The sequence below is a fragment of the Pleurodeles waltl genome, chromosome 10 (assembly GCF_031143425.1).
Source record: "Pleurodeles waltl isolate 20211129_DDA chromosome 10, aPleWal1.hap1.20221129, whole genome shotgun sequence".
In the NCBI taxonomy this organism is placed as follows: Eukaryota; Metazoa; Chordata; class Amphibia; order Caudata; family Salamandridae; genus Pleurodeles; species Pleurodeles waltl.
This window is the reverse complement of record NC_090449.1, coordinates 178,707,307-178,723,183: the sequence shown is the minus strand read 5'-3', so window position 1 is coordinate 178,723,183 and position 15,877 is coordinate 178,707,307.

The following is a 15,877-nucleotide window of genomic DNA, read 5'->3' as shown; positions in this document are numbered from 1 at the left end:
TAATTGAAAGACGCTTTTGCATTTTTGATTTTGATTTTATTTTGAATTTGATGTATGTTGTGGTCTGAGTCTAGAAAAGCCATTAATGTTGGTCGAAGTGAGAAGAGTACATGCAAGTGTGTGTGTGCATAGATTTAGAAGTAGCATGGGTTATTGTGATCATATTGATGATTATTGGATTGAGTTTGCATGTTAAGGATGAGAGTGAAAAAACTTCAGTCACAAGTTCCCCGAATTTAGAAGGTTCACCCACAAATCAAGGTCCCCTATATGAGGATGAGAAATGTTTAAAAACAGATAATTCTAAGACAGATTTGACATCAAATGTATATTACAAATTATTATATGAGTACATCGAAAGCATGGAGGTGCAGAATTGCTATGTTTGCATGAAAGACCCATCGGTACAGGAAGGAATCACTTATCACAGCTTGCCACTAACGTATGGAATTTATTGTAGTCTATTACTAGAACGGCTGTATAATCAGGAGTTTTACCAATACTTGTATTCAAATTATGATCTAGTTGTTTGTTTCATACCTATCATGAAGAAGCTGAGTAGTACTGGTAAAGCGAAAAACATTGACATTGTGGGAGGATTCTTTGAGCCTACCCTGACATTTAGAACAGGATATACACACAAAAAATAGTTTGACCTGCATACTTAGGCCCGTATTTATACTTTTTTTGCGCTGCATTTGTGTCACTTTTTGACACAAAAGTGGGGCAAACTTACAAAATACAATTATATTTTGTAAGTCTGCACCGCTTTTGCGTCAAAAAATGACGCAAATGCTGTGCAAAAAAAAGTATAAATAAGGGCCTTAGTTTAGTAGAGAAAGAATTAATTGGACAGGTTTATGACTGAAGGAGGGCAATGAAAGCCAAAATAGAAAAGGAAGTAGTTATACAAAATTAGGAAAAACATACACCACATTCAGTGTCAGAAAATCAAGGATTTGTGGCTTTAGATTAGCAACAAGTATGAAAATTATTTTTATTTAGACCAAAGTCAAAGACAGATACACATTTTGTAGGAACTAGTGAATGTAGACATGCATTTGTGTTCAGAAATTCATGGACCTTTATGTTAAATGGACAGGATCCCACCATACCAGGTGTTTATTTTATATGTGGAAAGAAAGCTTATTACAAGCTGCTGAAAAGCTGGTATGGAACTTGATACTTGAGAGTAGTTTCACTGAAAATGTATCATATGGACAGCATAAATGAACCAGTTTGGAATGAGAAATCAAACTCCAGAGTTAAAAGAGGAGCAAGTGCCTCCGATAGTAGGAGATATTTTGGTGCCATAATGCCATCAGTGGAAGTTCTCTTGAATGATCTCAAGATTAAGAAATTACCAACAATAGTAGACAAGCTATCTACTGAATCTGCAGAAGCTATGTTATTACAGACTGCCAATACATCACAGTCCATTACAAGTCCAGTTGTGAACCAGGTAATGCCAAGAAATAATGTTTATCAAACTGTGCATGTAGATGGTTGCTGTGAGATCAATGGTTTTGCAAAATCTTCTTGCGTTAGACATTTTACTCACAAAGGAGTGCCGAGTCTGTAAGACATTACGGGCCATATTTATACTTTTTGACGCAAAACTGCGCTAACGCAGTTTTGCGCCCAAAAAATTAGCGCCGGCTAACGCCATTCTGAAGCACCATGCGGGCGCCGTATTTATTCAATGACGTTATCCGGCGTTAGCCGCCGGCGCTGTCTGGTGTGCGTTGAAAAAAACGACGTACACCAGGCAGCGCCGGCGTAGGGGAAAAATGGCGTATGGGCGTCCACAAATGGTGCAAGTCAGGCTGAGGCAAAAAAATCGCCACAACCCGATTTGCGCCATTTTTTTACGACGCCCATCCCCCATTGAAATGACTCCTGTCTTAGCAAAGACAGGAGTCATGCCCCCTTGCCCAATGGCCATGCCCAGGGGACTTCTGTCCCCTGGGCATGGTCATTGGGCATAGTGGCATGTAGGGGGGCACAAATCAGGCCCCCCTATGCCACAAAAAAAAAAAAAAAAATACTTACCTGGACTTACCTTAATGTCCCTGGGGTGGGTCCCTCCATCCTTGGGTGTCCTCCTGGGGTGGGCAAGGGTGGCAGGGGGTGTCCCTGGGGGCAGGGGAGGGCACCTCTGGGCTCATTCTGAGCCCACAGGTCCCTTAACGCCTGCCCTGACCCAGGCGCTAAAATCCGGCGCTAATGCAGGTTTTTTAGACCCGCCCACTCCCGGGCGTCATTTTTGCCCGGGAGTATAAATACGACGCATATGCATCGGAGTCATTTTTTAAGACGGGAACGCCTACCTTGCATATCATCAACGCAAGGAAGGTGTTCACGCAAAAAAATGACGCTAACTCCATGAACTTTGGCGCTAGACGCGTCTAACGCCAAAGTATAAATATGGAGTTAGTTTTGCGTCGAATTTGCGTTGCAAAAAATGACGCAAATTCGGCGCAAACGGAGTATAAATATGCCCCTACATGTGCAACATTGTTGTACATACATACCTGTTAAAAGTAAGGAGATAAGAAAGCACACTGCAAACACGACTGATTTGAAGAGAGGCCTGAAAGGTTTGACATCCACCGGTGCATGGGAAGCTATTGGAAGTGTTTTTTCAGCCATTAGAAAATGGTTTGGAGACATGGGAAAGGGGATAGTAGGAAGTATCTTGAGACCCCTGTTGATTATGGCTTTGTGGTCTATAGTTACACTTGGATTTTACAAACTGTACAAGATGCTGTAGGAAAAAAGAGAAAGGAATGAGCAGATGAAAGAGAAAATAGAAATGGAGAAAAGGAGAAGCATTTATTACTGTAATCCCAAGAAGATGGAGCATTACAGCAGACCTTATTGAAATAAGACATCAAAATTCTGTGTTATCTCATTGAAATGATAATTTGGCCTTCTGTCAAAGCAGAGACTTCTAGAGAGTAAATTTTAGCTCTGCCCCTCGTATCATGGAAGTCAGCAGACTGTGACAAGTTTAAGCTCATAAATCTAAAATAGAGGAAAACTAACGTAGAAAGCTGCACTGACCCGCATTTTAAATGTCCAATGTGCTTGTATTTCAAATTTGACATAGGTGTCAATTTGATTAAATCACATGCTAGAAGGTTAAAGTTGATGTTTAAATGTAAGTTAGACTCTAAACTAGTAGTGTTTATAGAAACAAATTTAGATTTATGTTTAATGAAAGATTAATAACTGAAAATTTACACAAGTGAGAAAAATGCACTTCTCTGTTATACTTAGTGTAATGCATCAGCACAGATTTTCCATTTAAATTAAATGTTTTACTCATACTGATGAAATATTATTAATGTTGAATTTATAAAGTCTGCAAATTATGGCCCTCATTACAACCCTGGCGGTAAATCCCGCTTTCTGCCGTGCTGAAGACTGCCAACATACCGTTGCGGAGGCGGAATTCCACTACAGGTATTACAACCCACATTTCAGAATCCTCCAAAATACAGACACCCACACAAGTCCGCCACACCAAAGGTCAGTGATAAACTGGCGATACCAAAACCTCCACCATCACGCCAACAAGAATACGCCACACTATCACAACCCACGAATCAACGCGGCGGTCTTACAACCGCGGTAATCCATAGGCGATACACACCGCCGCGCTCAAAATACACACACATTTACAAAACACCACCACATTGGACAATTCAAAATACACACACCTGATACACATACACATACCACACCCACACACTCACAACCCTATAAAACACACACCAACATTACCCAGAAACCCTTACAACTACATTTTCTTTTAAAAGCTGAGAGAGAGAGAATTGCAAACACAACCCCAGCATCCATAGGCACACAACACCATTACTCATACAACATCCACGCACCTCAAACAACACACACCAACACAACACATCACAAAGCACAATAAACAGCACCTCACACATCACCCACACAACATCATGGCACCTGAAAGACACCCCAGGTTTTCAGAGGAGGAGCTCAGGGTCATGGTGGATGGAAATCATCTGGGTAGAGCCACAGCTTTTCGGATCACAGGTGCAACACACCTCCATTGCTAGGAAGATGGAGCTATGGCGGAGAATCGTCGACAGGGTCAACGCAGTGGGACAGCATCCAAGAACACGGGATGACATCAGGAAGAGGTGGAACGACCTATGGGGGAAGGTGCGTTCAGTGGTATCCAGACACCAGATTGCTGTACAGAGGACTGGCGGTTGACCCCACCTCCTCCCCCACAATTAACAACATGGGGGGAGCAAGTCTTGGCAATACTGCATCCTGAGGGCCTCGCAGGAGTAGCAGGAGGACTGGACTCTGGTAAGTCATATCTAATTTTCCAAATCCCCCCACCCCACCTGCATGCCACCACATACCCCCACCCTCACCCCCATCACTCAAACACCTCACATATGTCCCACTATCACAACCCACACATCCCAATACCAAGGCCCTGCATGCAACACCTATGCATGGACCACCATTACCAAAGCATGTCCAGTACAGATACCCACACAGACCCCAAACCAACTATCACAAAAGGGCAAATACAATTATGCAAGCACAAGAGTAGAGGGTACCTCACCCAATGAACAATATGGCACACACAGATACTAAAACTATGCATTTACACCCCAACAGGACCCATACCCAACGCCACCGGACAGGAGGTGCCAGACATATCCAGTCCCCCCACAGAAGAGGCCCATAGTGATGACAGAAGCTCTGCATGCCTGGATCAAGATGACCAGCCCGGCCCTTCAGGGACCTCTAGACAGTCGGATCCCCTGTCACTGTCACAAGCCACCACAGGACCTCCCCCCTCAGGAAACACCAACACAGCACCAACCCAGCGGGCCCATCCCTCTGTCCCTAGGACACGTCAATCAGCAGTGTGTCCACCACTACAGGGAACCCAGGCAAACCTATCAACCCAAGAAAATCAGGGACCTGGGGTCAGTGACAGTAGGCACATGGTTCAGGGGACAGAGACACAGTATAACAGGGAAGCTGGGAGGACTGCTGTGCAACAGGGGGAGGACAGGCCCAGGGAACCGACACTCCACAAGGCACTCTCCAACATCATGGGAGCATACCACCATCCCTAGGAGACCATGGGCATGGTACTGGCCAAGTTTCAGAAGACTCAGCGGCTGCAGGAGGAACACTACCTTGGGATCAGGGAGGACTTGAAGTCCATTAACAACACCCTGGTCACCATTGCAGGGGTGCTGGCAGACCTTGTCAACACCATGAGGAACACAGTGGCACACAAACGGGCCCCTGACACTAGCCTGGACGATGAACAGCCCTCCACCTCCGCTGGAGCTAGTGGACAGGAGGCACCGCCACAGGACCAACAGGCCACCAGCACCCCACCCCCTGCAGAAGGAGAACCACCCCGCAAACGGTCCCTGAGATCCAGGAACAAGACAGAGAACATTGCCAAGACCCCCGCCAGGAAATAAGACCCTCCTGAATGTCACCCTTCTGTCTCACTTTGTCACCCTGTCCACCTTAAACTACCATTGCTCCCCTTCCTATGCCCCATTGGACAATGCACCTGTGAGACCAAGAGACTGGACTGTACCATGGACATTCCTCCACCATCACCCCAGCCCATTCCACACTCCCCTTCCACTTATTAGCACAGAAATAAACACCCTTGAATCACAAAACAATCCTAAGTCAGTCTGTGCTTTCACAAATGTGTAATTGCAACCTCTCTGAAATATAGCAATGTCAATGTACTTGTTCACATACCAATGTTACACAGTTGTAGGCCGGCAGTAAACATAGCAGAGGGCACAAAGTGGGACTCAGATCTGTGAAATGGAAAGCCAAAGTGACAAGTCAGGGTCCATACGCAGAAGTAAAAAGGCAGATTTATGCTAGGTCCTACAATAGTATGAGATGTGGGAAGCAGTTCCATCCTGTTACCTGTGTCTCACTGGAAGTATTGCATGATGATGTTGTTACGGTTGTCTACATCTTCTTCTTCTGCCTCCTCATCTTCACTGTCCACAGGCTCCACAGCTGCCACAAGACCACCATCAGGCACATCCTCCTGCAGAAAAGGCACCTGGCGTCGCAAAGCCAGGTTGTGCAACATACAGCATGCCACGATGATCTGGCACACCTTCTTCGGTGAGTAGTATAGGGATCCACCTGTCAGATGGAGGCACCGGAATCTGGCCTTCAGAGGCCGAAGGTGCGCTCTATTATCCTCCTAGTTCGCCCATGTGCCTCATTGTAGCATTCCTCTACCCTTGTCCTGGGATTCCTCACTGGGGTCAGTAGCCATGACAGGATGGGGTAACCAGAGTCACCTGCAAATATCGAGGGACAACTGTTAGACATCCTCCAAACATTAGGGAATCTCCCATACCCAGACAGCAAATGAAACTGTGTGGGGACTTTAGGCTCACCTATTAGCCACACACAGTGCCTCTGGAGTTGCCCTGCACATAAGGGATGCTGCTATTCCTCAAAATGTAAGCGTCATGCACTGAGCCAGGATACTGTCAGAGTCACCAGATCCTCGGGGTCTGTGCACGTTCCCAACACTTCCACCACAAGACAGCTCCAATACTCTGATTAGATTTATCAAAGAGTCTAACAGAGTCCAAGTGGGGAAAAGGGGATTAGGACGGGAACAGCTGGGAAGGAGACCTGTAGGAAGCAAAAGGTTAAAACACAACATCAAAATTACATCTCATGAAATCAGTACCATGCTACAACTCTAAGCTTCGTCTTTTCCGAAAAACATGAACAACCCTAGAATAGTCCTAAAACTGACTAGGCTTTAGATGAGCGAATGCCTAGGGAGGAAACAGGAAAAGTTAAATAGGACTTTCAGATTCGAGTACTTTCTTTAGCATGAGAATCAGGAAACACTCTGAGCAATTTCTAAACAACCATATGAATCTCCTTTTAAGAATATATATCAGGAACACACAGCATTACATCTAGAACTCTGGTATTGTTGTGTTCATCTCAGAAAAAACATTGGGAAGTGAATTGCACACATTGCAGATTTTTATATGAGTATTAAACACCATAAAGGATTGTGCACCATGAAATCACACAACGTAGATTCAAGGAATAAATCATGCAACGTTCCAACTTGAAATGCTACCAAGAAAATGTCTTAGAATAGTAGCACACAGTAATTTACATTATTTATACACGAGGAAAGAATTGCGCGTCTTGCCGATTCAAATGCCACCATACAAATGCCAAGAAATAGTAGCGCACAATGAACAACATGAAAAGCACTCAGGGAAAGAATCGCGCGTCTTGTCGATTCAAATGCCACCATGCAAATGCCAAGAAATGGTAGCGCACAATGAACAACATGAAAAAACACTCAAGGAAAGAATCGCGCGTGTTGCCGATTCGAATGCCACCATGTAAATGCCAGAAAATGGTAGCGCACAATGAACAGCATGAATTACACACGAGAAGTGAATCGCGCGTTTCGCCGATTCGAATGCCACCATGTAAATGTCAAGAAAAGGTAGCGCGCGCGCAATGAACAACAAAGTTAAATGCTCATGAAACGAGTTGCACGTCTTGCCAACTCGTAAAACATCATGTAAATGTCAAGAAATAGCGCGCAATGAACAACAATGTAATAACGAAGTCAAATCTTTATGGAATAAATTGCGCGTCCTCCCTATTTGCAATCCACCATACAAATGTCAAAAAATGGCAGCACACAAGTAATCTGTTATTCATTTAAGAATTAAAATCAAGAATATGAAAATTCTCAATTACGGTGTTGGGAAATGTCCAAACACCGTCTTACCGCCTGGAAACAGTGATCACCAATGAGAGATGAGTGCAGAAGACTGGAAAATCCAAATAGGCCACCGGGACAGGAGCTCAGGAAGAGGCTGCTGCTTTGCACCGGGATCTCTGAATACTGAGTACTGGAAGTTGGGCTGACTCTCTTTTATAGAGTCTTGGCCCAGCCTAGAACCACGCCCAGGCATGTTGCAGGGAAAGTCTCTATAAGGCCCTGGAAAGGGACCACACCCTAACAAACTCTGAATGTCTGCAGCAATACATTGCAAATGTACAGTATTTATAAGCACCTTAAAAATGAATCTTTTGGATGGAATTCTGCAATGCAAAAGGTTAAACAATAACATATCATCACAATGCATCAATTACATTATCTTGCGCGTGTTGGGTTTTTGCATTCTAGATGCCCGTAGAGCGCGCACTGTCCTGGTGTTGACAGTACTCCCCTCTCCCAGGCGCGCTCTAGGGCCTGGTTTATCTGGATTGAGACGATGAAAGCGTCTCACAAGTACTGGAGCATGAACATCAGATGCGGAAACCCATGAATTACTTTCAGGGCCATAACCTTTCCATGAGATTAAGTACCATAGGTTACGCCCTCTCAGTTTAGAGTCCAACACTTTCTTGACTTCATATTCTTCTTCCCCCTGTACTAGAACAGGAGCTGGATGAGGGTGGACCTTTTGGACTGCCTTTTTTAAGAGGGAAGTATGGAACACTGGATGAATCCGTAATGATTTTGGCAATTGTAGTTTATAGGTCACAGGATTGATTTGCTGAAGAACAGTGTAAGGACCTATAAATTTGGGGTTGAACATGTGCTTCTTCTTGAAGTCTATATGTTTTGTGGAAAGCCACACTTTGTCACCAGGTTGATACTGCGGTCCCTCACAATGTTTCTTGTCATAATGCTTTTTGTATTTTTTTTGTTGCTTTTTCTAAATGTTGTTGAATCGATTTCTGAGTTTGATGCAAATGTTGAATGATTTCTGACACAGCTGGAGTGAGAGAACTTTCTTGAGGAATTGTGATGGGCAAGGTGTCAGGATGATAGCCAAACAAACCAAAGAAGGGTGTAACGCCAGTAGATGTGTGGAAGGAGTTGTTGTAGGCTAACTCAGCTAACCAGAGCATTGATGTCCATGAATTAAGTGCTTTTTCAGCGTGCGCACGAAGGTATTGCTTCAAAGTCTGATTTAGTCTCTCCGTTTGACCATCTGTTTGAGGATGGTGGCTAGTAGATAGGGTAGATGTCACTTGGAGTGTTTTACACCATGTCTTCCAGAAGTTGGAGGAAAAATGGCGATCCCCGATCGGAGAGGATCACTTTTGGCAGTCCATGATAACGAACCACTCTATTCAGTAAGATAGTTGCCAGTTCACTAGAGGTGGGTAATTTCTTACAGGCAATGAAATGTCCATATTTCGTGAGACTATCTACTACCACCAGAATTACTGAATGCTGTTGAACCACTGGCAGACCTGTAATAAAGTCTAAAGAGATGTGTTCCCACGGACGACTTGTGGTTGGGAGTGGGAGTAAAAACCCTTTCGGTTTTGAATGACTTGTTTTAGTGCGAGCACAGACTTCGCAGTTGTTTACCATTGTTTTTACATCCTTTGTTAAGGTAGGCCACCAAAAATAGCGTTGGATTAATTCAAGAGTTTTAGGAGTACCAGGGTGACCTGCTGTAGGTATAACATGCAACCAATGAAACACTATCTTGCGAAGTTTGGTAGTGGGCACGAACAAACGAGCATCGTGAAAGGGTAATCCTTGCTTGATTGATCTTTTCGGATCTGCTTGGGCCCACGCCTGCCATTTTTCAACAGTGAATGAATTGCGGATGTCTTCAAAGAAATCTTCTGTTTTTATGATACATAGGACCTTGTCAGGAGCAATGATAGCTCTGGAGGTTTGAACTGCAGGCAATGTGGTAGACTCTTGGCGGGACAAGGCGTCAGCTTTGCGATTATCTTTACCAGGCCGGAAGGTTACCACAAAATCAAACTCGGCAAAAAACAGCATCCAGCGTAATTGCCGAGGAGTCAAAAGCCTGGCAGAACTCATGAATTGAAGATTGCGATGATCAGTATATACTGTGACAGTATATTTAGCTCCCAAAAAATGATGTCTCCATTCTTTAAAGGCGTCACGAATCGCCAGAAGCTCTTTTTCAGCAATGACATAGTTCTGTTCGGCTTCGTTCAACTTCCGAGACATGTAAGCTACAGGATGAAGCTGACCAGTGTCTTTGTTTCGTTGTGACAAGACTGCTCCTATCGCCACATCTGAAGCATCAGCTTCCACTATGAAAGGTCGATCCGCATCTGGATGAGTCAAGACTGGGGCAGTGGGGAAAGCTTCTTTCAAAGTTGAAAAGGCTTGGTCTGCTTCTGGGGACCATACAAATTTTTCTTTCTTTCTTAATAACTTAGTAATTGGAGCCACTGTCTGGGAGAAATGATTGATGAACCTCCGGTAAAAATTTGCAAAGCCCAGGAAACATTGTACATCACGAACAGTCTTTGGGATGGGCCATTCAGATACAGCTTTTATTTTCCTTTCTGCCATCACCATACCTTGAGGGGTAAGGATAACCCCTAAAAACTCAACTGTGGTAACATGAAACTCACACTTGGTTAGCTTGCAATATAAATGGTGTTTACGAAGGGCTGCCAAACTTTTCTTGACATGTTGAACATGTTCATTCTCATTGTCTGAGTAGATCAAAATGTCATCAATGTAAACTATGGCAAAGATATTGAGGTACTCTCTAAGAACATCATTTAAGAAAAATGTAAATGCTGCTGGAGCATTGCACAGACCAAAAGGCATGACGGTGTATTCAAAAAGGCCATATCTTGTTTTGAATGCCGTTTTCCATTCGTCACCCTCTCTCATTCTGACCAAATGGTAAGCACCTCGAAGATCAAGCTTCGTGTAGATTTTTGCTTTCTTTACTTGTTCCAGTAAGACCGGAATTAGAGGCAAAGGATATTTGTTCTTGATGGTGATTTTATTCAAGCCCCTATAGTCGATACAAGTTCGAAGCTCTCCGTTCGCTTTTGAAACAAAAAACAAAGGAGAAGCTGTGGGAGACTTAGAGGGGCGGATGAAACCATTCTCTAAGAATTGATCCAAGTATTTTCGTAAATGTTGATTTTCATGTTCTGACAGGGCATACACACGACAGTTGGGAAGTATCCCCCCTGGGACTAGATCAATTTGACAGTCATATGATCTATGAGGAGGTAAGTTCTCTGCTTCCTTCTCATCAAATACATCTTCATAAGACGAATACTGTTTGGGCAACTGAACTTCTTTCTCTGTGGCGGTAGCTATGTAAGAATGGTGAACTTCCGATTCTTGAGTACCGCCGCCCGCCATGCGGTCACCGCCATTTGGCCGCTCTGCGGTCAAAAGACCGCGGAGGCCATTCTGGCTTTCCCGCTGGGCCGGCGGGCGCCCGTCAAAGGAGAGCCCACCGGCCCAGCGGGAAAGGCCCTGCAACATAGAAGCCGGCTCCGAATGGAGCCGGCGGTGTTGCAGGGGTGCGACGGGTGCAGTTGCACCCATCGTGATTTTCACTGTCTGCTATGCAGACAGTGAAAATCATGCTGGGGCCCTGTTAGGGAGCCCCTGCACTGCCCATGCCAGTGGCATGGGCAGTGCAGGGGCCCCCAGGGGCCCCACGACACCCGTTCCCGCCATCCTGTTCCTGGCGGTAAAAACCGCCAGAAACAGGGTGGCGGGAAGGGGGTCGGAATCTCCATGGCGGCGCTGCTTGCAGCGCCGCCATGGAGATTCAGCCCAGACAGGGGAAATCCGGCGGGAAACCGCTGGATCCCCTTTCTGACCGCGGCTTTACTGCCGCGGTCAGAATGGGCAGGGAAGCACCGCCAGCCTGTTGGCGGTGCTGCCAGGGTTGGAATGACCCCCAATGTTCTTTACATAGCACTGATGGGAACACAATCTTTCGATCTGCCCAATTAATCTCTGGATTGTGATGAGTTAACCATGGCAAGCCAAGGATGATCCCATACTGGGGAGCATGGATCACGTCAAGGATGAGTTCCTCTTTATGTTTCTTTCTTTGATTTTTACCTTCACAAATTATTGTCAAGGGGACAGTCTGAAGAGTTATCGGACCTCCAGTGAAGAGTTTTCCATCAACTGCCTGGATGGTTTCTGGGGTCTTCTTTTCAATCCATTGGATCCCCCATGCACGAACCAATTGGGCGTCAACAAAGTTTTCGGTAGCCCCAGAGTCGACTAGAGCCTTCTTGAAATAGGTATTTTTCTTGACCTGAACTCTTATTCCTAATTTTAGATGTTTGGATTGTGAAGGATCCATGGTGACACCCAAGAGCAACCCTTCTCTGCAACTTGGGTGCTTTAGATTTCCCGACTCGAATGATGCATTGGTTGCAACTTTCTGAACTGGGCCTCGCTTGCTCTTTGTTTTGATTGGACAATCTTTGGCGAAATGACCTTTCCGCCCACAATAGAGACATTGCCCATTTTTTCTGCGTAGGTCCTTTTCATCTTTGGTCAAAGGTCTCCTGATGGTTCCAATTTCCATCGGTTCCGGCGTTCTTTCTCTCTGAGTTCTTGAGTCTTTGTTATCATGAGCATGCCAAGAATGTTTTTCAGTCTTTTTACGCGTTCCTTTTCGTTCATTTAAACGATGATCAAGCCTCAAGACAAGGTTTATTAAATCTTGACAGTTTGCAGGTTGTGGGTCGATTTGCGCTAAGATGTCTTTTAGCTCCTCTTTGAGTCCCCTGTAAAACAAGGACGCTTGTTTTTCTTCAGGCCAGGATGTCTCAGCAACCAGCCGATTAAAGTTAGCTAAATATGACACTAAGTCCTGATTCCCTTGGCGTAAGTCTAATAATTCACGATCTGCTGACTGTGTTACAGTTCTACGATCGAAAACTCTCTCAAATTCACAAACAAAATGTTTCCAGTTGTACAACAGGGGACTATTTTTACGCACAAGAGGAATAGCCCAGGTAGCTGCATCTCCAGACAGATATGACAACAAGAAAGCTACTTTAGACTGGGCATCGGGGAAAGTATGTGGTCTGCAGGTGAAGTGAAGTTCCACTTGAACCAGAAAAGATTGCGCATTCAAGGGATCACCTGAGAAGCGTTCTGGGGGAGCTAAAGGAATGGCTGAAGGAACATTGAGGGAAATGTTAGTCGGATTACCTCCAGAAGTCCGAGAAAAAGTACCTGGCCAAGACACACCTGTGGGACTTTGTTCTTTCTTCTCAACCTTATTCTGTAACTGACTCACCCTCTCAGCTAGACTATTTGTCAAATCCTTTGATGATACCACTTCTGACTTGAGCTGGGTGATAGCCTTGACTAGCTCGTCCAGTGTGGCCATGCTGAGAACATACACAAACCAGGAGGATAATAATTTGTGGGCTCACTATTCTGTCAGAGTCACCAGATCCTCGGGGTCTGTGCACGTTCCCAACACTTCCACCACAAGACAGCTCCAATACTCTGATTAGATTTATCACAGAGTCTAAGAGAGTCCAAGTGGGGAAAAGGGGATTAGGACGGGAACAGCTGGGAAGGAGACCTGTAGGAAGCAAAAGGTTAAATCACAACATCAAAATTACATCTCATGAAATCAGTACCATGCTACAACTCTAAGCTTTGTCTTTTCCGAAAAACATGAACAACCCTAGAATAGTCCTAAAACTGACTAGGCTTTAGATGAGCGAATGCCTAGGGAGGAAACAGGAAAAGTTAAATAGGACTTTCAGATTCGAGTACTTTCTTTAGCATGAGAATCAGGAAACACTCTGAGCAATTTCTAAACAACCATATGAATCTCCTTTTAAGAATATATATCAGGAACACACAGCATTACATCTAGAACTCTGGTATTGTTGTGTTCATCTCAGAAAAAACATTGGGAAGTGAATTGCGCACATTGCAGATTTTTATATGAGTATTAAACACCATAAAGGATTGTGCACCATGAAATCACACAACGTAGATTCAAGGAATAAATCACGCAACGTGTCAACTTGAAATGCTACCAAGAAAATGTCTTAGAATAGTAGCGCACAGTAATTTACATTATTTATACACGAGGAAAGAATTGCGCGTCTTGCTGATTCAAATGCCACCATACAAATGCCAAGAAATGGTAGCGCACAATGAACAACATTAAAAGCACTCAGGGAAAGAATCGCGCGTCTTGTCGATTCAAATGCCACCATGCAAATGCCAAGAAATGGTAGCGCACAATGAAGAACATGAAAAAACACTCAAGGAAAGAATCGCGCGTGTTGCCGATTCGAATGCCACCATGTAAATGCCAGAAAATGGTAGCGCACAATGAACAGCATGAATTACACACGAGAAGTGAATCGCGCGTTTCGCCGTTTCGAATGCCACCATGTAAATGTCAAGAAAAGGTAGCGCGCGCGCAATGAACAACAAAGTTAAATGCTCATGAAACGAGTTGCACGTCTTGCCAACTCGTAAAACATCATGTAAATGTCAAGAAATATCAGCACGCAATGAACAACAATGTAATAACGAAGTCAAATCTTTATGGAATAAATTGCGCGTCCTCCCTATTTGCAATCCACCATACAAATGTCAAAAAATGGCAGCACACAAGTAATCTGTTATTCATTTAAGAATTAAAATCAAGAATATGAAAATTCTCAATTATGGTGTTGGGAAATGTCCAAACACCGTCTTACTGCCTGGAGACAGTGATCACCAATGAGAGATGAGTGCATAAGACTGGAAAATCCAAATAGGCCACCGGGACAGGAGCTCAGGAAGAAGCTGCTGCTCTGCACCGGGACCTCTGAATAGTGAGCACTGGAAGTTGGGCTGACTCTCTTTTATAGAGTCTTGGCCCAGCCTAGAACCACGCCCAGGCATGTTGCAGGTACAGTCTCTAGAAGGCCCTGGAAAGGGACCACACCCTAACAGACTCTGAATGTCTGCAGCAATGCATTGCAAATGTACAGTATTTATAAGCACCTTAAAAATGAATCTTTTGGATGGAATTCTGCAATCTTGCGCGTGTTGGGTTTTTGCATTCTAGATGCCCGTAGAGCGCACACTGTCCTGGTGTTGACAGATACTTGGCATTCACATGGGAGATGTACTGGTCTGCCAAACACACCATCTGCACATTCATTGAATGGTAGCTTTTCCAGTTTCTGTACACCTGTTTATTCCTGCGGGGGGGGGGGCAAATGGCCCATCAATGGCACCAATTATGTTGGGGATATGTCCCAGGGCATAAAAGTCACCTTTCACTGTGGGCAGATCCTCCGCCTGAGGGAAAACGATGTAGCTGCACATGTGTTTCAGCAGGGCAGATAACACTCTGGAGAACACGTTAGAGAACATTGGCTGTGACATCCCTGATGCCATGGCTACTGTTTTTTTAAAAGACCCACTTGCCAGGAAATGGAGCACAGATGGGACCTGCACTATAGGGGGGATTCCTGTGGGATGGCGGATAGCTGACATCAGGTCTGGCTCCAACTGGGCACACAGTTCCTGGATTGTTTGCACAATCAAGTCTGTAAGTGATAATGATGTGTCTGCCTTCCATTGTCGACAGGTCCTGCAGGGGTCTGTACACCAGAGGATGCTGCCATCTCATCACCTGCCCCAGCGGACGTGCCCTATGGATGAGAACGGTGAGCAGAGGGTCATACACCACATAGGTTTCACAAGGCTGTTTAGCACAATCATAAAATTTTCTCTATGTGCCTTTGTCTGTCCGTATTCCTGGCCCAAATAGGTGTGACGCAGTTAGTTGGCCTGCCATGTGGCCCCCTGAAATGGCAGCTGCCTGACCCAATCCCCTATACTTCAGCCTATCCAAAGCACACCATCGGACCAGCATGCACACTCATCAACACACAAGAGTGGACATGACAAACATGAGCACCACACATCCCACAGGCACTCACACAAGCACCATCCCCATGCAGACACACCAACATACACTGCCTCCACTGTGTCCCC